At 36.4% G+C, this 27,710-nt stretch overlaps 1 long non-coding RNA gene across 2 annotated transcripts in view; it reads left to right on the top strand.

Moving 5' to 3' along the window:
- Positions 1–27,433, top strand: part of LOC141423933 (uncharacterized) — an 84,481-nt gene extending 57,048 nt beyond the window's left edge. The window contains exons 3-5 of one of the 2 annotated variants that reach the window (XR_012448700.1): positions 24,692–24,750; positions 25,471–25,552; positions 26,346–27,433. This is a non-coding gene — a long non-coding RNA (uncharacterized lncRNA). Of the gene's footprint in view, positions 1–24,691; positions 24,751–25,470 lie in introns of both variants that reach the window. The other variant, XR_012448699.1, reaches the window with a different exon arrangement.
- The last annotated feature ends 277 nt before the right edge of the window (positions 27,434–27,710 follow it).

The raw sequence follows: 27,710 nt of genomic DNA, 5'->3' as shown, positions 1-27,710 counted from the left end.
TAAAGTACTTTGATCATATTCACCACCCTTCACCTTCTTGCTTTACCATCGCCCATCTCACTGGTTGCTATCTTCAAACAGTCCCTGTTTTGTACTTATGTTATTCTTCTTTTCATTTTTTAGGTTTAGATTCCATGTATGAGAAAAAACATGTGATATTTGTCTTTCTCAATGTGGCTTATTTTGCTACCATGGTGAGCTGTAATTCCATTTCCTGCAAGTAACATAATTTCATTCTTCTTTATGAGTGAAGAAAACTCCATTGACTATATGTACACATTTTCTTTATTCACTTTTTCTTGATGGGCACTTAGGCTGATTCTATAATTTGGCTAATATTTATAGGGCTGCTATAAACATGGGTATGCAGGTGTCTCATTGTATGCTTGCTTATATTCCTTAGGATATATGGCTACCTCAGACATTTGCCTTAAGAGATATGTTCAGTGACTGTGCTGGGTCATAGCTTGGTAACTTGGATCAAATGATCATCTAGACCAGGGTCAATTCTATCTTCATGGTCAACCAGAATCAGAAGGAAATTAATAACACTGCATAGCAGAAATGCTGTAAACCTTGATGAGTCTGTGGATAGGATATGCTGACAGAAAGGAAGGACCATGCAATCAGGTGAAAATTTGAGTGTAGGCAACCCATTAAAAGAATCACAGGGGAGAAAACCATTTCTAGGAAGAGGATGTGGGAATAGACAATCAGGGTAAATTCTGTAAAGACATCAACAGGCAGGGACTTGGATGTGTCAGTCATTACTGACATTAGAAAGAATGCTTCTTAAGCCCCCTGTGGCCAGAGTACAGATGCTATTATTGGGAGTTCTGAGGCTACATGAAATGTCTGTGAAAAAAAAGCATTTGAAGCTTATTTGGTAGGGATGACATTCTATCAATTGGCAAGACGATGAGAAATGACTGCAAGAATGAGGAAATTCCAAATGTTCAAAGAGCTGCTTTTTTCTAAGTAGATCATGGCGAGATGATCTCCCTTTTCCTCTATTCAACTGCTAATGTGAGAAGCAAGTTAACCAATCCACTCTTCTAAAATTAGATTTGTTGTTTTCTCTTTCTGTAATGACCACGACTAATGGTGGTAATATTCCATTGACTTCATGTATTTAAAACTCAGCAAGTCCTTATTTTAGTCTTACTACTGTTCATGTATTAAAACGATTGGACACAGGAATTCAGGAAATTTTACTTTTCAAAGTAATAAATGTAGCCATCCATCTGTGGAAAGGTGGAGTGAAGTAAGCTAGATGTTGCAATGTGATTTTCATCTACCCTTAAGAACCTCAGAGTGTCTTTACTTGAGAGTCTTCTATGCAGGTTGTGGCCACATGTCTAATAGAACAAATAACTCACACGTAGCAGGACTTCTTTCCTTGGTGGGCAGCAGTTGTTCTCTCACTCATAACAATGCTTGGTTTGTCCTTTACTTGGTATACTGATGAACAGGAGTACTGTGTGTGACACAGTCATCATTAATGGCTCTACACGCTGCATGGAACCACTGCTTATTGTAGCAACACATTCCCATTAGTTCTGCACCAAGGAGCCAAGGCCATGCACCCTTCCACAAGAACAGTTCTTGCCTCTATAAGAATATTAGAAAATTTTGCTTATTTTCTATCACCATTCAGAAGAAATGAGTAGACAAAAAACAAGCAATGACTGGAGAAAGGAAAACAACAACTTGTCCTCTGAGGAGCTCGGAGTTGAGTTTTTTTCTTTATTATTGGATGAGATGTAAAGGCATTAGGAACAGTAGAGCTGCCTTCTCTAGTTAATATATTAACCAGGTACACAGTGTCTAATTGTCCTTTGCTTTTGATCAGTGTGCATCAACACATCTACTATTCTGAATTTCAAACAATATCAGGGTTATTAGACCTTAATAATTGGGTTCTAGTGACCTCTGGAAAAACTGCTCAGAGATGTTGAACCTATAAGTAAATGTATACTATAGCACAATTTTCAAATCCTGTGACTTTTTCTTTATATCTATAATCTGTTCTGCTATGATACATATTTTAATGAAAATCAATTCACATGCAACTAGTTATTAGGGTAAGGATATCAGCATCACTAATAAAATAGATTGATTCAAACATGACTTTTCCCAAGATCCTCATAATTTGTTTTAGTGATCAAAGGTGAACTTTTCAACATTTCAGTTAAACAAACCATTAATGATATTTGCCTTATATTTTTATAAAGCTAAAATGTCTCCAAATGTCTTGTGTTTAGTTTAGGAAAATATCTGGTTAACTTCTATAAGACCCGCTAAATAACTGCCTATTATGCTAAATTGTCCAAGGAAACTGCAAGTGCAGATTAGAACCTGGCAAATCATTTTCCTGTATGGAAACAAAATGATAACAATAAAAAGAATTAATTCCAGAATCACATTTTCATTTGGGATGTAGCTTGCCTGTATTAAAGTGAATGTTTTTAAAGACCTACATCTCCAAAGATTCCAGACATCAAAGGTAAACAGATTTAGGTTTTAGGGGCAAAGGCTAATTAGAAAAAACTGCTGCTATCAGCTATCGGACTGTTGACTAGTTAAAAAGTGACCTATTGACCTATGTTTTGAAGGATCTGTTTCTAAGCTTATTTTTCCCCAGGATCCCTGTTATGTTTAGTAGTATGATTTTACACAATGTAGGAATGTGTATCTATAGTGGTGTGGCAGAAACACCTGTGCCCAGTATTTTTTCTTAAGTAACATCTGCATACACTTATAAATACAAGACATTTTTCTTTTCAAAAGTAACATCTCTTTTATTATCATATTATTGTTATGCTGGGGTTACATTGAGACATTTACAGAAGTTCTTATAATATGTCATCTTCTCAATATTATACATAAGTTAACTCATTTAATCTTCAGAACAACTTAAGGAGGTTGGTTTTTCTATTAGCTCCTTTTTACAAATGAGAAAACTAGACCAGAGAAGAAGTTAACAATAGAAAAATGAGTGTTTTAAGAGGCCAAGAATCTGGATGGGGTGAGAGGTGGAAGGAAGGTCAGCAGAGAGCAATCTTAAAATGCGAGTTTGCTGGGAAATAAGATTCCATCAGAATGATGCTATCATGTAGAAGACAGCATGCAACCTTACTTGATGGAACTGGTTTTAAGCTTTTCTGCACAAATTTACATGTATAACCCATTCCCTTTTTTAACTCAGTGAGGCACTTAGTACTTTTCTCAAGCTTTTGATGAAGTTATCAATAGATACTACATACAAAGCCATGCTATGTGCAATGGACTATTGTCAGTGCTATCCTAAAGCTGATTGCTCTGGTCACTTGGGTTTAATTAACTACAATTTCCATTTTTCCTTTCTCCTTCCCAAAGTAGATTAGCTTCTGAGATTAGCTCAGCATAAAATCAGACCAGGCGTGTAATATGAGAACCCCATAAACCTATTGTATTATAGCTTCTAAAAAGCTCCATATGAAATTATTTCATATAGAGAAATTCTTTCAACTGCTTTAATGGGAGCAAATGAAATTTTAGTGGGAAGCAGGCATTGTGTGTGATCTGACTATAGCACAGGCTTTAAGCACTAGCAGAATGTGGTAGGCGACTTTATGTGAATCTGAAGATTAGTGAAAAACACTCTTGCTTTCATAATGAGTCTATAATGCAACAAAAAAATTATAAGAGCTTGCCACCCCCCTCTGATTGTATTCTGGGGCTCTGGAATGAGAAATTTCATCACTGAATTAGCATTCTATTTGAAATTTCATAATGAAGAGAGAATATAAAAACTTTGAAAATAATGTATGTTTAAAAGATAAAAAAAAATCCATGGCATTACTTTTTATAGTTCTCCCTTTCATTCTTTTATAACAAAATGCTTTTCTGATTACTTAATTTTTCCTTCTGATGTCAAGTACCAGAGAGTTATAGTTCCTGTTCTGAGAACGAAGTTGGTTTTTAAAGCATTCCAGTAGATGCATATCAGTATTTAGCAAAATATGGGCTTATGATCATGCTTGTAACAGCTGCACTTCTTCTTCTTCTCGTTTTTTTTAATGTGAATTCTTGGGCTCCAGACTTATGTGATAAATTAGAATATTTGGATGTGAGGGTCTAGATCTCTAAATTAGTAGCAATGTCTTCATTACTTTTATACATACTAAAGTTTAGTGTGTGTAAAATGTAGGCTAAATCACTGATGTAGAAAGTTCAGAAAATTCACAGAAACCATGGCAGGCAAAAAAGCCATTGACTGTTTACTATAGATACAGGGCTTTTTTTTATTACATATTGGATAAGATTTGTTTCCTTATCCAAACTGAGTCAAGAGAATCAAGTTATCTACTAGATCAGTGAAAAACTGGTGAATAAATCAATAAATCAAAATCTGGTTGTGTAATTAATCTCAGAAGTCTTGTTTGACTGAGAAAATGACATTTAAAACAATCCATATATAAAATTTGTCAAGATAGTCAAATTGATTTGTGAGTGCACGAACCCTGCCAAGATCAAACGTAGGCTTGGGTTTAGCCTACAATCTCCACTTGCAGAAAAGGAAACCTCTAAATGAAGTACTGATACATGCAGGCCACTCAGGACCTATGTGTTGTTTAACCTAAGAGACTCTTTTCAGTATTTAAGTTGCTTGACTTTTTCAGCAGCTTTTTTGATGTTGGTAAATATTCATTCCTTTTTGAAAGAGTCCCTCTCTTGGCTTCTGTGATTCTACACTGTCCAAGGGAAGGTAATATTGCAGCTTAATACAAGAGAAGGTTATTTTTCTCTCATGTAAAGTCCAACAGTGTTTTCCTCCAGGGAATGAGGAAGGTTTCTGGCTTCCTCTGGTAAATTGACATTGAGCCACTAGAGGAGGAAGAGAGAGATTGTTAAGGGAGAATTTTATGTATCAGCTTTGAAAGTGTTCTTTATCACTGCTCTCCCATCTCATTAAATAGAGCTCAATCAAAGGCAATACCTAACTGCCTAGGAGGCTAGAAAACAGTCTAGAAAGAAAGTAAGCAGGTTGACACTCAGCTAACACTCTGCCTAACAAGTCCTCCTTCTTGTATCTAACTCTTTTCTTGCTCTTGTTCAGATTTGTTTGTGACTTTTGTTCTCTAATCCAACCCTAAAACATTGATTTTCCTCATGGCTGTGTTCTAAAGTCTCCTCTCTATTTGGCCTTCACACATACCTGGGGCAGTCTCATTCTTCCACATGGCTTTACGGTGCATCCCTAGCCCAGAAGACCCCAAAAGCAAAGTTCAATTGCACTGAACCTCTAACCTCCAATGTCTCAAGGTTATGTCCCCTCAAATGTACAAAAATGAACTCTTAACTCCATCCTGAATCTCCTCTCCTTCTAGTCATCCCCAAATTAGAAACCCAGATGGTTTCCTTTAACTCCTACAACTTTCCTTCATCATTCAATCATTAATCTCTGGTGATTCTAATGGCAAAATCTTTCTTAAATCTCATTTCTCTTTTTGTCCATCTCTGCTATCCTACTAAGGTTCATTATCATTGCTTTCCCCTTTTGTGCTTTCTGCCCATAGTCTTGTTCCTTTCCCTTCAATCTATTTCCATTCTGCCTCCAAAGTAATTTTTTAATAAAATTAAATAACAATATCTTTGATTTGTTTTAAATCTTTCAATGGCTTTCCCATGTCATTACAATAAAGTCCAAGCTTCTTAACAGGACTTACAGCATCTTTCATGTTTTGATCCCTCTGTCGTCAGTCTCTCCCTCTTCTTCACTCCTTCCTTCCAACTTCTTCCTTCACTATCCCCTCTACACTCTCACATTTTGTGAAGCAAGGTTTAGCAATGAAGCCCAGGCTGGCTGGGAACTTGATATTTTCCTACCTCAGCTTCCCAAGTGCTGTGACTATAGGCATGCACTGTCATGCCCAGCTATCACTATTTTCTTTCAACATACAATGTTCTCTTGATTAGTTTCTCAAGTATGCCATTCTCTCTATTTTCTCTAGATCTCTGCACATGCTCTTTCATTTATTTAGATCTTGTTTCTCTGACCTCTTTGAAAATCTAAATCCTATTCATTTTTTCACATCTCAGCTTCAATGTCATTTCCTTCTGGAAACCTGTAAGAATCCCTTAGTTCAGATTAGAAGTGCTGCTTATCAGTCTACATGCTCAACACAGTTCCTATCAAAATTCTAATGACATTCATCATGGAAATTGAAAAATCTAACCTAAAGTTTGTTTGGAAATACAAAAGACTGTGAATAGCCAAGGGAATACTGAACAAAAAGAGCAACGTTGGAGGTTTCACAATACTCGACTTCAAACTATGCTACAGAGCCATAGCAATAAAAACATCATGGTACTGGTACAAAAGCAGATATGAAGACAGGTGGAACAGAATAGAGATATAAATCCATACAACTATGCCCACCTAATTTTTGACAAAGGTGACAAAAACATATGATGGAGAAAGACAGTCTTTTCAACAAATGTTGCTTGGAAAACTGAATATTTGCCTGAAGAAAACTGAAACTAGATCCATGTTTGTCACGCTGTACTAGTATCAACTCAAAGTGGATAAAGGACCTTAATATTAGACCCAAAACCTTGAATCTAGTATAGGAAAGAGCAGAGAATACACTAGAAGCAATAGGCACAGGCAAGAACTTCCTCAGTAGAACTCCAGCAGCCCAGCAACCAAGAGAAAGGATGGACAAATGGGACTACATGAAATTAAAAAGCTTCTGCACAGCAAAAGAAATGATCTATAAATTGAAGAGGCCACCCACAGAATGGGAGAAAAATCTTTGCTATCTATACATCTGACAAAGAACTAATAACGAGAATATATAGGGAGTTCAAAAAACTAAGCTCCCCTCAAATCAATGACTCAATGAAGAAATGAGCAACTGAACTAAACAGAACTTTTTCAAAGAAAGATATCCAAATGGCTAAAAAACACATGAAAAAATGCTCACCATCTCTGGTCATAAAGGAAACGCAAATTAAAACCACGCTAAGATTCCACCTCACCCCTGTTAGAATAGCCATCATCAGCAACACCACCAACAACAGGTGTTGGCGAGGATGCGGGGAAAAAGGAACCCTCATACACTGTTGGTGGGAATGTAAACTAGTACAACCACTCTGGAAAAAAAATTTGGAGGCTACTTAAAAAGCTAGACATTGATCTACCATTTGATCCAGCAATACCACTCTTGGGGATATACCCAAAAGACTGTGACACAGGTTACACCTGCACACCCATGTTTATTGTGGCACTATTTACAATAGCCAAGTTATGGGAACAGCCAAGATGCCCCACCACTGACAAATGGATTAAGAAAATGTGGTATCTATACACAATGGAATTTTATGCAGCCATGAAGAAGAACGAAATGTTATCATTTGCTGGTAAATGGATGGAATTGGAGAACATCATTCTGAGTGAGGTTAGCCTGGCCCAAAAGACCAAAAATCATATGTTCTCCCTCATATGTGGACATTAGATCAAGGGCAAACACAACAATGGGATTGGACTATGAGCACATGACAAAAGCGAGAGCACACAAGGGAGGGGTTGAGGATAGGTAAGACACCTAAAAAATTAGCTAGCATTTGTTGCCCTTAACGCAGAGAAACTAAAGCAGATACCTTAAAAGCAACTGAGGCCAGTAGGAAAGGGGGACCAGGAACTAGAGAAAAGGTTAGATCAAAAAGAATTAACATAGAAGGTAACACACACGCACAGGAAATCAATGTGAGTCAGTGCCCTGTATAGCTATCCTTATCTCAACCAGCAAAAACCCTTGTTTCTTCCTATTATTGCTTATACTCTCTCTACAACAAAATTAGAAATAAGGGCAAAATAGTTTCTGCTGGGTATTGAGGGGGTGGGGGAGAGAGGGAGGGGGCGGAGTGGGTGGTAAGGGAGGGGTTGGGGGCAGGGGGGAGAAGTGACCCAAGCCTTGTATGCACATATGAATAATAAAAGAAAAAAAAACACCACCAACAACAAATATTTGTGAGGGGGACGTGAGACAAAGTAACCCTCATACACTGCTGGTGGGAATGTAAACTAGTACAACGGCTATGACTAACAATATGGAGCTCAATAAAAAACTAAAAAATAGACCTGCCATATGATCCAGCAATCCCACTCCTAGGGATATGCCCAAAGGAATGCAACTCAGGTTACTACAAAAGCACCTGCACACCCATGTTTATTGTAGCACTATTCACAATAGCCAAGCTATGGAAACAGCCAAGATGCCCCACTACTGATGAATGGATTAAGAAAATGTGGTATTTATACACAATGGAATTTTACTCAGCCACAAGAAGAATGAAATTTTGTCATTCGCAGGTAAATGACGGAACTAGAGAACATCATCTTAAGTGAAGTTAGCTAGGTTCAGAAGGCCAGAAACAGCATTTTCTCCCTCACATGCAGATTATAGACCTACAACAAATGCAGCAATATCATGGGACAGGGGTCACACTAAGGGGTGGTCTCTCATGGGAGGGATAAGGCAAGGGAAAGAAACTAAAAACTTGAATATGGTTGGTGAGCTCACTGTTCAGGAATGAATGTAGAAATCTTAAATAGCCTGGGGCCACCATGGGAAAGGGACTAGGGAGGAGTGAAGAGGACTAGAAGAGATAAACCAATTGTGGTTGTAACTCATATACATATGGAAACAACACAAGGAATCTCCTTGTGTAGCTGTCTTTATCTAAAACTAGCAAAAATGTCATATTTCTCTTTCTATTTTTTATGGGTTTTTTTCTATAAAATTTGAGAACAGGAGGGCAGAACAGCTTCTGTGTGTGGGGGCACCAGTGGGAGTGGGGAGTTGGCATTGAAAGGGGTAAGATGGTTAATATGGTGCAAATAATGTGTACACATGCATGTAAATGCAAAAATGATACCCGTTGAAACTGTATGATATACTTGATGCACTGAAAGAACCTTTATAAATGTTATAATGTACCCCTAGCCAGCACAATAATAAAGAAAGAAAAAATAAATAAAAGAAAACAGAAAAAGAAAGAATCACTGCTTCTGCTTCTGTGACATTTTACACTTTATTTTATTTTCTTGGCTAAAGTGTTTATTTACTCCACTCTTCTGCTGTCTCCTCAACTCTCTCAGATGGATTTACTGCTATGTCTCCAAGGTTCTAAGTGGGTGTACAGAAATTAGTTGGTGAATAAATGGTTATTAGGTAAGAAACTCAGTCAGGCACTGCTATGTTTCTGATTACTCTGAGATACCGATGATTATTTATGTGTCCAAGGTAAATACTCTATAGAAACATTTGCTCCAAAGTACAGCTTCTGATGGAATCTTGACATAGTTTCTATAATCACTTTATCTGATGGGAAAAATAACACTTCTCTTTGTTTGCAACACACTTGTTTCATCTGATCAACCTTTTCAACAAACTCTGGATAAACCAAGAAGTGATTTCCATAACACCTTCCACAGGAACACAATAAAGGAAATCAGAGCGAATCTGTGCATTGTTTATACCTCTAGTACCCTTTTATGAGCTGTAAATTGCTTGACAACAGCTGACAAGAGGAACAGGAGACCTACTCTGAAAAAAGAGGTACGAACATGACAACCAATTTGATACTTTTGAGATTCATTATCTATAAAGTTATTATACTTTTTATTACTTAGACTTGGCAATTATAATGCTAATCAGGAGACATCTATATTGAGTAGGCACATAAAGCCAGTAGGGACATTTCTAAAAATATCAATTTACTTTGGAAGATTTAATTGGAAAAAATGTATACCTGTGTGGTTGCCAGTTAATACTACTCTAATCCCTTCCAGCACTGAAAGATTGATTCTCCTAGCTGTGGTATGCTGTCTGCCCTCTTTTGGGATTGCTTGGCTAGAAAGTCAATCTGCCCAAAGTCAAAACTTCTTCTCAGGGTAGCTTGCTCCACTAACTGGTTGGCTTGAGGATATAACTGTTTTAACCCAACTTGAGACAATTCTTATAAACTTCTGGCAAAATTTGGAGCTTCCTGTAGGGTAAACTGAGGCCTAGATTTGAACACAATGAAGCATACATTTACCTTCTGTCCAATGGTGCTTCCTTTCTCTCCCCACAGTGTATATATTAGCCTTACCCCTTAAGCCTTTCTTACCTGTTACTCTCCATTTCAGAATCTGTAATACAATCTCTGAATTCTAGATGATAGAATTGGGAAGTTAAATATGGTTTTTCAGTGACAAGGACAAAAGATAAAGTTAAGTTTAGGATGGAAGTAGGAACTGGAACATGAGACAGAAGATAGACTGACTCTTGGGAACTTTGTCTTCCCATAGATAGAATTATTTAAATGTTTAGGTGATCTGAGAGGAAATCTTTTGGGCTTCTGACCTATAAAGAGTTTTGTGGTTGTTCCTGTAATTTTGCTGTTATGTTTTGCCTTATACAGCTTGCTTACTGTTTTTTTATATGTAGATTATCACTCAAGATAACTTAGAGTCCGATATTAGTCCACAATAATTCTTTCAGAGTTTCTAGCTCAGTATCTTGGATATCTTAATAGTTCCATATTGTAAATTGTTATGGATGGAGTTTCTTAAAACTAGATATCTGCCTTATCATGCCTTCATTCCTTAGCCTGGGCCTTCTACGTTATAACTTATTTTGCATCCAATCTGACTTGAAGAGGTTGTCAAAATGACTTTTCAAATCTGGTTAACTGTAATAACTGCTTTCTTATCTGAACCCTTTTGTTTACCTACATGTCCATATGTAACAATGCCATTTTGCTGTAGAAAGTTATTTCATGTAAGGTTGAGGACCCAGTTTGTTCCGGGGGCTATACATAATGCTCTACCTGAAATCCTGAAATGCTTCCTGGATTTTGAAACTTTTTCTACACAGTGTATCCTTTTTATATTGTGTTTTTTCTTGTGTTTACATATTTTGGAAACTGGCAGTCCATTTAAGAACTAATTAGACTAATTAGACTAATGCTTCTTAATTAGAATATTTGATTAATAATGAAAACTCATTTTGTACTCTCCATGTACCAGGGAGTCCAGAACACTGTAGAATCATGTTTAGATCTTGAGTGCTCTGTAATGAGATCAGGTCTTGTGGGAGATTGCCATTCGTGCCAGTCTACTAAAACTTCTTGGACATTTTACTTCTCATGATCTATTTTTGTAGCTGTTGGAACTGATTTTAGCTTGTCAATGAAGGAGGGAATTAGCTTTCCACTCATTCACAGGGGATCAACTCAGAGGACTAAGAACCACATGAAACTAGGATAGAATAATGTAATTAAACATACACTAGTGACTTGGAGAAAAGAATGTAGGAGGAGGTTATAAAATTTCAAGTAAAAGAAAGGATTGTAATCTTAATAAAATCTTTTATTTTGTTCAGAGCAAAGAAATGGCAGGACTAGGAATGTAGCTCAGTGGTTGTTTGCCTGGTATGCAGGAGCTCTGGGTTCAATCCCCACTACCCATTTTCCCCCAAAAAACCCCAACAACAAAAACTTCTAGGGAAACAGCAAGAAGGACCAAAATTAGAAACTTGTTTCATTTCAGCACTTGCTGAATCCCCACTGTATGGATTTCTGGCACTGTGTTATACTGCCTACCCCAGAAGAATCGACAGTAGGGAATACCTATGAAAACAAACATAGCATCTCTACCCTAAGACCAATACTGACAGAGGAGTGGATGGGAGGGTCAATGCAATTCTGGAAACTGGGACCTGTGCCTAGAGAAGTTAAGCCATTTCTGTTTAGGCTTTTCAAAGGCTATTTCAGGATATTAGGAAAAAGTATTTATACATTGCTCTATTGAGTTACTTTTTCCCAAGTAATCTGGTTTAAAATTTTTTCATGTTTCAGTAGGAGATTGCCTGAAGGAAATACAACTTTATCTCCCTATTGACAGCAGGTTTACCAAAATCATCTACTGGGAACACAATTTTATCTACCCATAAAGATATTAGAGTCATACCTAAGTTCTAGTAAAAGACAAGGTTTCTATTTTCTGAATTTATTTATATAATGCAGTAAAAATCACTCCACTCTTTTCTCTCATGTATTTCTACTCAAAGCAAGTCTCTGAGATGTTTCCATGGCATCTTGCAGGAAGAAAGAGACCAGGAAGGAGAGGAGGTGTGTGGATCTGAGGTCACTGGTTTCAAGATGCCAAGACCTCAAACCAGATGCAGAGACACAGCTGTGGAACTGGTATATGTCTATTTTCTGTTATCAGATCTTTCTAATTAAAAATACTCCAGAAAAGAAAAGAGATGGTGGCTGTTACTAGGTCTTTTTTAAATAGATAATTCATAATAAATAATTATTTCCTGCATAGAGGAATCAGAATAGGATAGAGAGCAGATAATTTGAGTGCACACAAGTAGGTTTGGATCCTGGCTCTGCCACTTACTAGTTGGTCTGATAAAAAATCATTAGCCAACATCAATTGATTTAATATGGATAAATAGCCATGTCTCAGTGTCCTAAGTTCTGTATATATAAAGGAAGAAACAGTAGTAGAACTATATTTACTTATAGTCTAAATTGTTTTTAGAAAATATGTGTAGATTTCAATGGGTGCTGATATTTTGGTTGGTCAGAGAGAAAATGACCTTAAGTTATGGGAGATGAAGTTGTTTTAGAATTTGAATATCAATGATGTGCCAGGCACAGTGGCTCATGCCTATAATCCTACCTTCTTTGTAGGCAGAGATCAGGAGCATCATGGTCTGAGGCCAGCCCAGTCTCACAGTTAGTGAGACCCTACCAAAACTAATGAAAAGCTAGGTATGGTGGTGGTGTATACATGTAATACCAGCTACTTGGGAAGCATAAATAGGTTCAGGTTCAGGTTGGCCAGGACATAAAAGCAAGATCTTATTCAAAAAATAATTAGAGCAAAAAGAACCTTGCAGTGTGGCTCAAGTTGTAGAATACCTTCCCAACCAAGTTAAAACCCTAGTAAGCACCCAAAAATAAATACATAAATATCATTGACATGAGTTACAGCTCCCTTTTCCTGCAATTCCATTATGAAATGCAATATGCCACCTAACCAGTACATCATACAAACTCTTGTGATTATATTTAAAAGTTTTCCTAGAAGCTTATGAAAATATGCAATGGAGTATCCAAGTATAAATAAACTATCAGAAGATATGGGACAACCATGCAGAGGTGGAAGTAACAGATGGAAGTCAATATACCAGTAACCTAGAGTAAGAGTAGCCACCACAAAATTTAACTTTGGTTTTCAGTAAAAGAAACAACCAGAAAAACAAAAGGCAGTGAGATATAATGTAAATGTACATCTATTAAAGAAGTTATTTTATCTAATACTAAACTGTACAAAAAACTTATAATGCATATTTTTATGTAAGATGTTGACTTGCTGCCTTTAATGGAAACTAGGGAATTCTACACTAGCTTGGGGAATCTTCATTGTGTAATCCATGACCCAGGCTCTCCTGTGTTCTGATCCATCCTCTTCAAGATTTGTGAAACTTTGACTGATTCTCAATGTGTTTTGGAGACCAACATGGTTGATGGGATACTAGCCATCACAGTTATATGTCCCTTCCACTTAAGAAAAATTTCCAAAAGTCTCATGTAACATATCAGCATCTGTTGTATTGTTACAATTTGGTCACAGGACTACATTATGTAAGGTTGTAGGGTTGTCTGAGAAATGTAGTTCTTTCCTGGATTGGTTGTAGTGTATAAATCTACAAGTATTTGATAGGCAACTGATAGTCTCTGTACAGACAGGAAATATTAAAATGGACAATGTATTTACAGTTTTAGAGAATATTTAAGTGTAGCTTTTATAGAAACGTATTAGCAGATCAAGAGAAAAAAGTCCTGTGATCACCAAATATTGGTGCACCTGTACTGCCTTATGTTTCAGGGTTTTCTCCAAGAGAAGTGAATGTGGCAGCTCCAGAGAAAAAATTATACACTTAACATGTTGGCTATGGTTCACTTCTCTAGAGAATAACTTACTATTTAAAAAGAAAGTTCTCATAGAGAAGATATAAATTGCTGAATGTGGTAATGCATGCCTATAATCTCAGCACTCTGGAGGTTGAGGCAGGAGGATAAAGTGCTCAAGGCAAGCCTGGGCTACAAGTGGGACCCTATCTCAAAAAAAAGAAATCTACTTATTCAGTAGATTTAATCAAAATCTGACTATGGTCATATATTCCTTTGACCATCCCACAGGAAATAGAGACACAGAGCTTTTGCCTGTAGTTTCTAATGAGTTAGTTGTGGAGACAGTCTTTTGTTCAAAGCAAATGTGTAATGCAGACGTCAGGAGGTCTAACCCTTTAGCTTTAATGATTGGTTTGAACCCCATTCTCTGGACTGTGGAAGGGCAGAATCCCTTCCAATACTGCCGTGAGCTTAGGTGGACCTGTGTTCTCATGTTCTCCTCTGGATTTGGACTCCTGTTTGCATCAGTTGGCTCTGTCTTTATGGATTGATTTGCTCATTTTGTTCCCCTCTTGTGTTTTAAGGAACCTGAGATAGGACTTGAATATTTTTCTTATTTTCTATACACATACACACACACAAAGAGATAGAGAGAGAGAGAGAGAGAGGGAGAGAGAAATGCAAACCAAATATAAAAGAATGAGGTAGTTTTGCGAGTCAGACTTTCCTGAACTATATCAGAGTATATCACATACATATGGACAAAATTTAAATTAAGTAGTATACATCCTTTGGGTGAAAAGTCCATTAGCCACCATACCTCTGGGGATATTTTCTTGGCATTGTTATTCTCACTTCTATTCTCACTAATTCCTTCTCAGCCCCTATTAACTTTACTGGCTTCTCTGTGTTCAAACACTGTGTAATAATGTGTTCTTGTCCCCTACCTCTGCAGCTTATTCATAGTGTGTTGACCTGCACAGCTGGATAACAGTTAATATCATATGTGGATGCATGACTTCACTGGCTTATCTTTGGTCTAAAGCCTGTTTTTGGGATTGTAACAATGAAATCAAGTCTGGTGGGGTTGGTACCAGTGGGATGGGAGAGGATATAAGGAAAGGGTTAAGGAGGCTGAATGTGGCAGAAATACTCTGGATTCATGTATGAAAACAGAAAAATGAGGCATGTTGAAACTATTCCAGGAATGGGGTTTGTGGAAGGAGAATGATGGAGAGGGTGAATTCAACTATGATACATTATAAGAACTTTTGTAATGTCACAATGTACCCTCAGTACAACAATAATATAAAAACAGATTCTAAACACAGACACACAGACACAGACACATACACACATACACACACACACACACACACACACACACACACACACACACACGAGCCCTTGGAAGGATGAAAATAAATGATGAATGTAAAAGACAAAGCACAGTGCCTGCTAATCAGTATGTAGCAGTCATTTAAAAAGTGTTAGGTGTTGTTATTAAAATTCTTCAATTGATACTGCTTTTCTTGTTGAAAATATTCCTTTGTTGAATAATGTTTTTCATCTGAATGCAGAAGCCTTCAGAACTGAAGGTATTGAGGGAAAGGCAGAGATAGTACAGCTTCTTTGTGGGATAGGTCAGTTAGCTCTGTGCTGTCAGAAGGCAGCAGCTAACCTTGCAGAAGTCAAGCAGATTAATACTGAACAGTAGTGAATTAACTAATTCAACACAAAGGAAAGCTGGCATTCTTTCTCTTAAAATGTGAAATAGCTCAGGATTCTGGTTGATAATAATTTACTCTGAGCTTCACAAGCTAAATGAACAATAAAAATGTACTACTAACCATGTCCTGGAAATCTCTGCCACACTTTATGCTCACCTTAATTAAAAGTACAATACTTAATTAAATACATACTTAATTAAATAAAACTTAATTAAAAGTATAATACTCTATCTCTTATTCCTTTCATTCATTTCATCATTAACTCACCCTTCTTTTCTTCTCTTCTACCTTTTTAGATCTGTTACTTTAATTGATCATGATTTGAGAACTATAGTAGTCCCCTGTTTCTTAGAATTTATTACATATATCTAGAAAGAGATCATTTTTACTTTTAAAATCAGATGGACTTAATAATTTCCTCTACCTTCTCATTTTTGAACCTCACTTGATTTTCCTTTTAAAGATATCAATATTTAATTGAAATGGCTTATTCATATGAGCCAAAACATTTATCTTCCAGGTTGTATATTACTACATCCCTAAGGTTTCTCTCAACAACAATTTTAGAAGATTTATTATATGTCAGACACTGAGACAGATGCTGTGGATTAAATAAGATTTGGTTTCCTTCCTCAAGAAGCATGTAGTATATTTGGAAAGACAGGACATAAAATTCACAACACACAATTTAAATCATGGTTCAAAATACACATAAACTCCCTACTGCATGGCCTGTTAAAAGGTTTAAAAAGGTAAATATATCAGACGTAATGTAATGAGACAATTGTGCTATCCCTAATTTCTTATTAGTATTTGAATGAAAGGCATCTTCTTATGTTTTTTGAAAGGAAAGCAACAGTAGATTCACTCTTTTTTTTTTTGACAATACTGGGGTTTGAACTCAAGGCCTCACCTTTGCCAGGCTTGCTAGGCAGGTTCTCTACCACTCAAGCCACTCCACCAGTCCTTAGATTCACTTTCTTTTAGAATGAGACTCACAAGGTGATAAACCTGAATCCTATTAAGCAGCGATATTTTCTCTTTTTGAAGGTTATTATAATAGATTTTTACCCCATATCCTAGATTCACTGACTTTGGTAGTCACTCAAAATAAGAGTATCACTTAAAAGAAAGGCATTTCTTTCCTGATATAGATGACTAATATTTCACTTAAAATGTCATTTTAAGATGTAATAGTCAGATTCCTAAGAGCCAAAGGTAGCAAGATTCTTTATAAAAGAAAATGAAGGCAGGGAAAAGGAGCTACTGTTTGTGCAGGAGAAGCAAAAGATACCTTCTTAGGTTACTTAGGTTGGGATGGGGAATAAATTACATAACCTTGAGAAATCCTTAACCAGGAAAAAAAGGCAGCCTTCTTTATTGGCATCCTGGGGACACATGAGAGAGGCTGACACCCTTCACAGATGATATTTGTTTTGTTGTCATACTTGCTCAGGGATCTGTTCACACAGATCACAGGTTAATTTGGAAGGAACCAGATAAGGATTGGAAAAGTTTCATCTCTTTTTCACATCCACTTGGATTTTAATTTTTTTCTATAAAGCATTATCTTTCTATATGGAGGTACAGAGGCAGGAAAGTAAAAGTCATTGTTCCTATACCACCTGCAGTTTCTCAAAAGCTGCACTCCTCTGGAAAAGGCAGCTTCCCAGAGCATTTGAACTACTGTGGATATAAGTAAAGAAATGATTAAGTGGATGCGACAGATGGAAAGTTGAAAATTGTAGGCATTTGACATGTTGGGAACAATGGGATAGTAGAAAGAAGTGTCATGAGGAACAGAATACTGGCTTGACTGGGGAAGAAAATAACTGAGAATTTTGGGACCTCTAGTTTACACAGAGCTACAGCAAGGAAGGCACTTGAAACTAAGAAGATAAACTATTTAGCAGTCTGTAGAAGTTTCCAATCTTGAATTGGGATGTGTGTGTTTGTGGTACTGGGGATTGAACTCAGGGCCTTAAGCTTGGTAGGCAAGTGCTCCATTGCTTGAGCCATGTCGCTAGTCCTTTTGCCTTTAGTTTATTTATCTGATAGTGTCTTGTGCTTTTGCCCTAACTGAGTAGTTGGGATGATGGGCATATACCACCCCACAGTATCACGTATGAATTTAAATAGATAACATATGCATGTTTCAAATATTTAAAAGGTTCAGATCAGGTAGAGTAGCTAAAGTGGTAGAGCACCTGCCTAGCAAGCATGAAGCCCTGGGTTCAAACCCCATTACTGCCAAAAAGAATATCAAACATTTAAAAGTTTTATCTTTATTTATCATAAAGATACACAATAAAAACATTCCTCCAATCACTGCCTCTTAACCACCAATTCTAACTCCAGAAGCAACTGGTGTCACAGATTTCTTATGTATATTTTTGAGGCAGGCTAGAATAAGGGAAAGTTTGGGATTCATAGAAAATATATGACATAATATTGTATGTGTGTGGGGGCTCAGGGGTGGCACCTGGCTCAGGTGTGTGGGGGCTCAGGGGTGGCACCCCTGAGCACCTGGCTCAGGGGTGGCTCAGATGGCCCTCACCCAGACAGGAAACACTCATGTGGCCCTCCCCACTCATTGATCTTTGGATGGGAATCACCTGGTTCCTCCCTTCTCATAGGTTAGTATAAGTTTTAAAAGCACCCAAAGAAGAGAAGTATACTTTTTCTGCTTCCTGGCTTCCATCTGTATTTCCCTTCCCTACCTTTTAATAAATTCCATTTATACTCACATGTCCTGCTAGAAATTCTTCCACACGGGATGCAAAGACTTTGTAGGTCTTTTGATCACAAACTGCACCATTGCCGTTAACACTTTCAGAGATACGTTATACATGTATATAACTACATTTTTTCTCTTCATATAGAGGAAGAGTTTTTGAGTCTTTAGTGTTGACATCTTTATCACTAAGCCAACTGAAAGTGATATGCTTCTTCTGGATAAGAGACAAGTTAGACCATCAGAATTGGCATTATTCCAACTCATTTTCCTGAGAGATTAGAATGAAAATACATTCACTGTTAGGTATCTGTGTTTGTTTGTACCATGGAATATATAAAGGTATTGTTCCCTGCCTGTGATTGGATATACAATAAAATAGAGGAGGCCTAGCTGAGTAAAAAAGATAATACCATAATAACCATGTGACATAAGGCTAGAAGGACTATCCTTTAATGCTATGTTGGATTGTAATTGAAGTAAGTTTTTCAAGAATTATTGTGTAATATTCATTTTTGGAGCTTCAGGAACTTAATTTCAAAGTTACTTTGACCTATTAAATTCTTAATATCTATGACTATGATATAACCTGTTCCTCACTTATATTCTAATTCCTGAATGTGACAAACTATGCTTTATTTATCATTGTATTGTCTAATGCTGAGGGTATAATAGATGCTTCCTAATATGTGTTGAATGAATGACTAAACAAATTCATTTAGAAATAAATCAACCAACTCATCAAACAGCCAATGATTTGATTTCTGTTTTTCAACAATGACTATTTCCATTTGCGCTTTGATTGAAATTGAGAAAAAGACTAACAGTCCAGTTTTTAGTACTGTTCTATGGCATCATTCCATAACATTCAGGATGGTGAGTCATATCAGTTTTTCTAGATTAAGTTGTAAGTGAAGAAAAATTTATAAGACTTAAAGTTCCTATTTTTTTCAGTTGCTCTACCTTTATTTTCTGAAATGGTGCAAGAGCATCCATGCTATCTGGTACAAAAGACAAACTAAAACCAGAGATTCATTAAGCATTTAGTGGACATTTTAAAATGTAGGTTTTAGCACTGTAGAGGTGTGAAATCAGTCATTTCTAATGTGTTATATTGGAGGGTTAGATTTTATTGATTAATTTAGTTAAAAGATGACTTAATCTGTACAGTTAGAAGACCAAACAAAGACCACAGGATTTTGCATCTGAAACAAGCTTGAGAATTATCTATGAAGTGTTATGGTTGCTGAGGGAAACAAAAACATGCTTTGCACAGTTTTGTTATCATGAGATTTTAGGTTTGACATTTTAGAAGCAAGAAAACCAAATGACTTAAAAAGGTGAAAAGTCAATTCATCACGATGGCTGACATTTGGAAGCTGATATTATCATTTGCATTTTAAAATTAAGAAATGATGAAGCACAATCGAAAGCCTCATTGAAATATATGTACTTATCTGGGAAAAGAACACAGTCACAAAAAGTTGACAGTTTTGGATTTTAATGCTTACTCTTCCCCATTTCATACTCAAGTTTTATAAAATAGTGAATGAGTTTTTGCCTTCTGCACAAATAAAACTGAATATACAAAAAGTTGACTTTATATAGGAGGATTTAAAAATCAATTACATGATCTTTCCCCATTGTTAAGAGACTTCCCTTGAACATGTACCATGTGATGTTTACTGGTACCTAATTGCTTTATTTTTAATCAAACTGATGAGAGAGGGGAAGAGGGAGGATGAGAAAAGGTTGATCAATGGGTACTATGATGCAGTCAGATAAGAATAAGAAATTCTGGTGTGATAGTCAACAGTAGGGTGACCATAGATAACAGTTATGTACTGTATATTTCAGAACATTAGAAGAAAGGATATTGGCTGTGTTCACCATGAAGAAGTGATAGATGATTGAGGAGACAGATATGTTTACCCTGATTTGAACATTAAATAATGTATTCATGTGTTGAAACATTACAAGGTACCACATTAATATGTACAGTTTTTATGTTTGGATGTGTCAGTTAAAAATAAAAACTGTCAAGACATAATATAAAATAAAAAATTGGAACATTATAAAAATATGAAAGTCAGTGCTACTCAAGATTCTGCTTAGAATATAAAAAATAATTATGATGCTGTTGTGTGCTTATATATGATTTTCTGGTCAGGAACTTGTATCTGGTATTATCAAGAGTTATTTTCAGTAAAACTGCATCAGAATATGTCAAAGTTTAGGAATTATTTAGAAATCGAACCTCAAAAGTGTCCTACAGAGCCTGGGACCCCAATTATCTCTTGGCTGTACCTCAGCCCATTTTTCATCAAGGAAATCAGCATTATGATTGAGAAATGAAACTGTTAGCAGTGATTTTATGGTCACTCCTTTTATTATCTGGCATTGACAATTCCATTCCTCTCATAAAGATCAGCTGCATATTATTATGCTCAACTTTCTTGCAGTTACTCTCAGATCAGCAAAGCAAGATATTTCCTTTCTTCCTTCCTCACAAATACTCCAAGTGAAAGCACCCAGTGATTTGTACAATTGACTACTGCAACTATTGCTCCCAGCCAGATTGAGGAAAAGTCATGTTCCCTTTAACATAACTTAGAGTGCCTGTTCATCTACCTTATGGCTGAGGCACACATTTCATTGTTGCTCTGTGATCTAATTCAGAGGAAAGATAGTTGCTGCATTTTCAATTGATTGATAGCTGGTTGCAATAGATGCCAGCTGACATCAATGGAATCATTAAAAAGCAGTTCCCAGCCTGAAGAATGTCTAGGTTGAAACCACTGCAGCTCCGTGTGGAGATACTGAAGCCAATCAGTTTTTGTTTTGACAAACAGCCATCTTTTCCAGTTGCAAGATGATTTTCATTGGTTGTTTAGCAAACACATGGCTCTGTCTGTTCGTTACACTAACCAATAGTATATACTACTGGGCAAAATAGCAGTCACATTTGAGAAGGTTTCATATTGAGGAGGTATAATAGGTATAGGCTTTGAAAATTTCTCAGTAGATTCTTGTTTAATTTCAAGGTCACAGACCAGCTCTTACTGTATTGCTTTCCAATGCTAGGCCTTTGTTCTGGAACTTATAGAAATGATTAAGGTAGAAAGCTACAGGACTCTTAATTGTAACCTACATGATATTGACACCCACTTACAAATTCTTTCCAAGACTTGGAGCTCATCCCAGAAGCAAGTGCAATTTTTTAAAATGTCAGATGGGGCCGGAATTGGGAGACTGAAAAACCTGCTATCCCATAAAACGTTCTGCTGGCTCTTCCTTCCAATGTGGAGTCCTTTTCTCATTCCTCAGCACCAAGCTAAATTCTAGTTGTTCTGCCTATGAACTTGAAAAAGGTTTGCTTTTCTCTCTGGAATCCTATTATCTTTCCCTTCCTAATGAGATTATGCCAGTCCAGGGCATTACACTAGCTGGAAATTTTACCAACGCTCTCTTTCTTACACTTTCACAAAAAAAAGAAAAAAGAAAAAATGCCCCCCTCAACACTTGTTCACAATATATATATACTCTTTCACCACAACCCAGTTATGTTCTTTCTAAAATACTAATCTGATTATTTTATCCCTTTGGTTAATAATCACCAAGTCTCCCTATCTGAGAGCTCCCCCATCTCCATGTCTTTTAATCAGGCTAATCTGGTTCATTCATCCAAATCATAACCAAAAGCCAATTGGAAAATATGTTTATATCTTCTTCTCCTCTGTGTCTATAGGATATGGGGGTACCTGACAAATACTGGTATTCAATTAACATGTTCATTCAATGAATGAATGAATATATATTCTCTGTGAGACTTCAGTTATTACTTGAATTTTTTGGTGGAACTGGGGTTTGAACTCAGGGCTTCAAGCTTGCAAAGCAGTCACTCTACCACTTGAGCCAAACCTCCAGTCTTTCAGTTATTACTTGAGACTGAAATTTTAACTTAGGCTTAGGTGAGCAATTAACAACACCACGGCTAAATTAATGAAAGAATGAAACATGGGCTACACATTAATCATTTTGGTAAAATTGCCTTCCTTTTACCTGCCTTGGTAAGAAGCTCTTCACACTTGAAAGTAGCATAAATAAGAAGACAGCATGCTCTACTCAGGACCTTTCAAGAAAAGGTCTTGTGATTCTGAACTTGTGTTAGTTAATTGCCTACATTGGCACATCACTGGAAGTCAGACCTTATTTTTTTAAGTGCTTCAATAAATGTGTTTATATATTGTTGTGCAGACACATGCTGCAGTTAATCGCCGAGAGCCATAACTAGGCAACTATCAACGGAAAATGCAGACCAATCAATTCAAATCAATAAGCATGACTGAGAGCAATTCCAAGAAAAGGTGATATAGATTTCATATTGTCTGACAGTTTCAGGCCACTTTAGTTGTGTTTTAGGCTTAAATACATTTACTTTAAAACTGTTGTAATTGGTAAGTGTTTTAGGACTCCTCAGACACAATAACCTTCCCTTCCTCCCTTCCTTCCTTCCTTCCTTCTGTCTTTCCTTCCTTCCTCCTTCCCTCCCTCCCTCCCTCCCTTTCTCCCTTCTATTTTAGTGCAAAAAGCATGAGGTTTAGAATCATACAGTTCAGGGATAAATCCTACTCACATGTACTTTGTAAGGCCAAAATCATTATTATCCTTCAGGAGGTCCTCTTTCTACTTCAAGGTCACCACATTTAACAAAATTAACATGTATAAAATGCAGATAACAGAAACTAGATAAATGTTAGCTTCTCTTCCAACACATCACACTGTAATTTTCCCCTTTACTAACCTCATGAACTCCTTTGTCACAATTTTCCTGATCTATGAGGCTCTTAATGATTTTCTTTAATTTTCAGCATATTGCCTTGTGAAAATATTGGTTTGCAGATTTTCCAGAATCCTAAAACTCACGAAAATGAAAACTTTCTTTAAATATATTAGAAACTAGTAAAAAAAATCTGTTTTTCTATTTCTATTGATGAAGGGTCTATTTCTATGAGCCAAAGAGTTTAGAATCTTTCTTCAATATACCATGTTTTCATACTTGATTATTGTTAGTTGGATATTGTGAGCTTACATTGGTTGAATTCATTTAGAATTATATTGGTCCAACATAGAGTTATAGTTATAATGGGGAAGAAGGGAAATGGCATAGAGAAAGAGAAAGATGGGCAATTCTAATGTAGCATGAAAGGATCATGGAATCCATAGTCAAAGAATCTGTGTTAAAACCATCCTTTGCTCATCAGTTATGTAAACTTGAATAGATCATTTAAAACTTCTGAATCTCAGTTCCTTCATTCATAATCTTGGGTATATTTCAGGTTAGATTTTTGTGTTAAGTGAGATAATGCATTTGTAGTTTCTTTTAAGATAAAGCACTCTAAATATTGTAATTTACATTGTCACAAGAGAAAGTTAAGTGTAGTTTACAATTCCAAAGGCCTTTTTGCATAGCAAAAAGGGTCTGGTTATGTATCTGGGAAAGAATATAATAAAAAATAGCCAAATGAAAGCAGGAAGAGAAGAAGAAAAGCAATATTTATTCATGTATTTGAATTTCATGGGCACAAAAACTCCAACTCATGCTTATCCTGTATACTGGTTTCTTGTATATCCTTCATCATTAAAACATCCAGAATTTTATGTACATCCTTCATCATTAAAACATCCAGAATCCCCTGGAAGTCTACAAGAACAAATTGGTCCAGCTTTTTCTCAGGCAGGTTTTCCAAACAAGAGAAGAGGCTCTACTCCACTTTTACCTCGAAACTGATTTGATGTCTATTGGGCCACTGGGGTTGGACATGGAGATGGATAAATTGGTGCTAGAAATATTTCAATTAATAGGAACAAAGTCCATACTTAGCCCCATCCCGGTGGCCCCATAGAACATAGTAAAATAGACTGGGCAGTCACTTGCCTCTTTAGGTTCTGCTCACTGTGAGACCACTTTCTGAATTCTCTAGTTATCATTCAACACTGGTAACTAGAGTAACTGAAATGTGGGGTAGATGTCTCAGGTTAAAGAAATGCAGAAAACAGAATGAGGTGACTACTTAAGGCCCTATCATCTCTCTTCTTACTTTCAATATCTACTTACTCATTTTTTTCATCAGCTGATTTAAGTTGCTTTCCATTTCAGTGAGTAAACTGTAGCAATCAGAAGACAAGGTCTACAAGTTCTCACACCATATCTACTTACCAGTCAGCATTTGTACCCTTATATTCTACTTCCTTCTTGTAGATGAGATGTCTGTGTTCCTAGCAAGGACAACTGCTTACTGAGCTGAAATCTCTGAAACGGTGAGCCGAAATAAATCTTTCCTGCCTAAGTTGTCTTTCTTAGGTATTTTGCCACAGAAATGAAAAACTGACTAATACAGGAATGTTCTCCAGATGTTGCTATGGCTCACTTTACTTGGATCCATAGTTCCAAGTGTTCTTTCCAAGTGCCACTTTCTCAGTGAGGTCTTTCCTAATCCTCCCTTTAAAAATTATATTCTCCTATATTTTCCCTATTTCCTTTCCTCACCGTATGTACTTATTTTGTTTATTGCCAATCTCCCTCACCAGACTTTAAGCACTCCAAGATCTGTGATTTTGGCCTGTCTTATTCATAGTTGTATGCCTATGCTACTCTATAGTGTGCATTTGATAGTTATTTGGTTGCTGAATTATTCATAACAGTTTTTGAAACTAGGACCACGAAATTTCATGCTGCATGTTAAGCCTGCATGGAACATTCTAATCAATGTATAGATCATGTGATTATTTTGTCAAATGATCAAATATTTTAAGCAGGACATGATTGAGTGCAGTATTTCCTAAGTAGTTCCTAAAGCAAATTACTAAATAAGAAGATTTGCTCATGCCCACCAATCCATGGGATGTTTATTTGCACAGCTTCTTTATTCTTCCAAATTGCCTTTTGTAATTTACTTTATTGACCTGTTTCATTAAATCTCTATGGAAGCAATCACAAGACTTGTCAACAAGCTCATTCTTTGTTCTGTCCTCTTCCAGATGTTAACAATCGGCCCCAGTAAATCAGAGAGTGATAGCAGAAGATGGCTTATGATAGCAGAAGATGGCTTATGAATACCAGGTTCTGTAAAAAATGAAATGTGGAAACAGTAAAGTGAAATGAAAAAAAATATTGTTAAAACCCATAAATATGCATAAGCATCCTAAATTATGATGTATGCTGTTAAAATTATTACTGATCTGCTTTACCTATTCCAATTCTTTAAGAATCAACAATATTCTCTGCAAGTAGAAATGTACCACTTGCTGGGTGCTTGTGGTTCATGCCTGTACTCCTAGCTACTCAGGAGGCAGAGATCAGGAGAATCAAGGTTGGAAGCCAGCCCAGGCAAATAGTTCACAAGACCTTATCTCAAAAAAAAAAAAAGGCTGATGGAGTGGCTCAAGATGAAGGCCCTGAGTTCAAACCCCAGTAATGCAAAAAAGAAAAAAGAAAGAAAGAAAGAAAGAAATGGTACAATTATTTTTCTTCAGTACTGATGAGTCATTGAACTAGATATACCTATGTCTGGTGCATCCTGGTTCAACTGCTTGTTAGCTTGTATGGATTTCAGTGAGCTTGTATTGAATTTAGACATCTAAGCTTTGGTTTCTTTATTTGTAAAAGAAGTATGACAACTTAATCTCAAGGGTAAATATTGGACAAATAAATAAGAAGATATAAAGAAAACAGAAGTAAATAAAATGTTTTTGATTTAGGTTATATCCTTCTGGTGTTTATATTTATCATGAAATGACAAATGTAAAAAAATGGCAAAAAAAGCATAAGGTAAGAAAAAAGTAATTTAAAATAGATATGAGGAAGAATTTTTCTTTCTTTTTAAATTTAATTTTTGGTTTTTTTCTTGTGACAGAATCTTGCTACATACAGCTCCAGTTGAACTTGAACTTCTGATCCTCCTGCTTCTGCTTCCTGAATGCTGATATTACATGTGTGTCCAACCATGCCCAGCCAAAGGCTTTTTATTTAAAATAATTCTACATAATGATAATTGCAATTTTATTCAAACCAAAGTTAAAAAGCTTTGTGCTGGGGTAAGCACCGAAGGTCACAAAGTTTAAGTGTTACACAAATGCAAGATATCAGATGACATATTTCATTCTAGTCTTATGGTGCTTATTTACTTAGCCCTTACATAATTTAAAGAAATTTTTCTCTTTTCCAAAAACTTTAGGGTTCTAGAAGTCTAGAATATCATTAATAATTCCAATTGAAAACTTCAGAAATTGGCAGATAGATGTGGCAGCTATCAATTTATTGCCTTGTTTCTGTCCCATATTACATTTCATTGCCTGCTTTGTGAAAATATAGCTGGGCTCTTTAAATAGATTTTGTTTGTCATCTGGCACAATGTTCGGTTTTATAAGTGGAGGGCTTTCGAGGAAAGTTAGAAGAAAGAACTATTGTCTTCCTGGTTCCTGATTGTTTCTCTTGTTAGGCAAGATTTCTTTAGTGATGGGCTTCTCAATGGCCTGCTTCTCCAGGTCCTGCATCCTGCAGTACATAGTGTCCAGAAGAACTCAGTGGTGAGCAGTGCCACCAGGAGCCCCTTAAATAGTTTTGCATCAGAGCATCCCAGGGGTCAAGATTTCCACTGATTCCTCTTGTGCAGCACTGCAGTGAATGCTGAAGCATGACATCTTTCTCGGGATGGCTTTCTCCAGAGGGTAGATTTCATCAAGTTCTAATGGCAAAGCATTTCAGTGATTTCTCTAATATCCAGTGAGCCACAGCTGTGCCCTTCCAACCAAGTGCAGATCTCAGCCCTGAGACAGCCTCTTGTTTGGGTGCTCTGTCTCAGCCTTGGCGTGGGGAGTGGTTCTTGTTTCTCCTGTTCTTAAATTCTTTGTACTTTGAGTCCTTACTTCATGCTAACAAACACTTCATTACTTCAATTCCCTGTTATGTTTAATAATTACGTATCAAATTTTTCCCATTCAAATAAATGTGTGTATTATTTGAATTAATAAATGCAAATTAATGTGCCTTTGTATTTGATTCTGATAGATACCAGAGTCTATCATTATTTATGTGGGACAATGACACAACACACCTGTTCTGTTTGGATTTCACTCTGTAAAGTTTTTAATCCAGGGCCCATTCTATTATATCTCTTGAAGTAAAGCATTTCAAAAATTGGTAAAAATAAATAAAAATGATATCAATCATGTAATCATTCTACTTGAGAAGTATGTAGAAAAATGTAATGAAGAAGTTG

The sequence above is a fragment of the Castor canadensis genome, chromosome 6 (assembly GCF_047511655.1).
Source record: "Castor canadensis chromosome 6, mCasCan1.hap1v2, whole genome shotgun sequence".
Lineage (NCBI taxonomy): Eukaryota > Metazoa > Chordata > Mammalia > Rodentia > Castoridae > Castor > Castor canadensis.
Note: the sequence above shows the minus strand (reverse complement) of the source record. Positions and strands in the feature narration are given on the sequence as shown.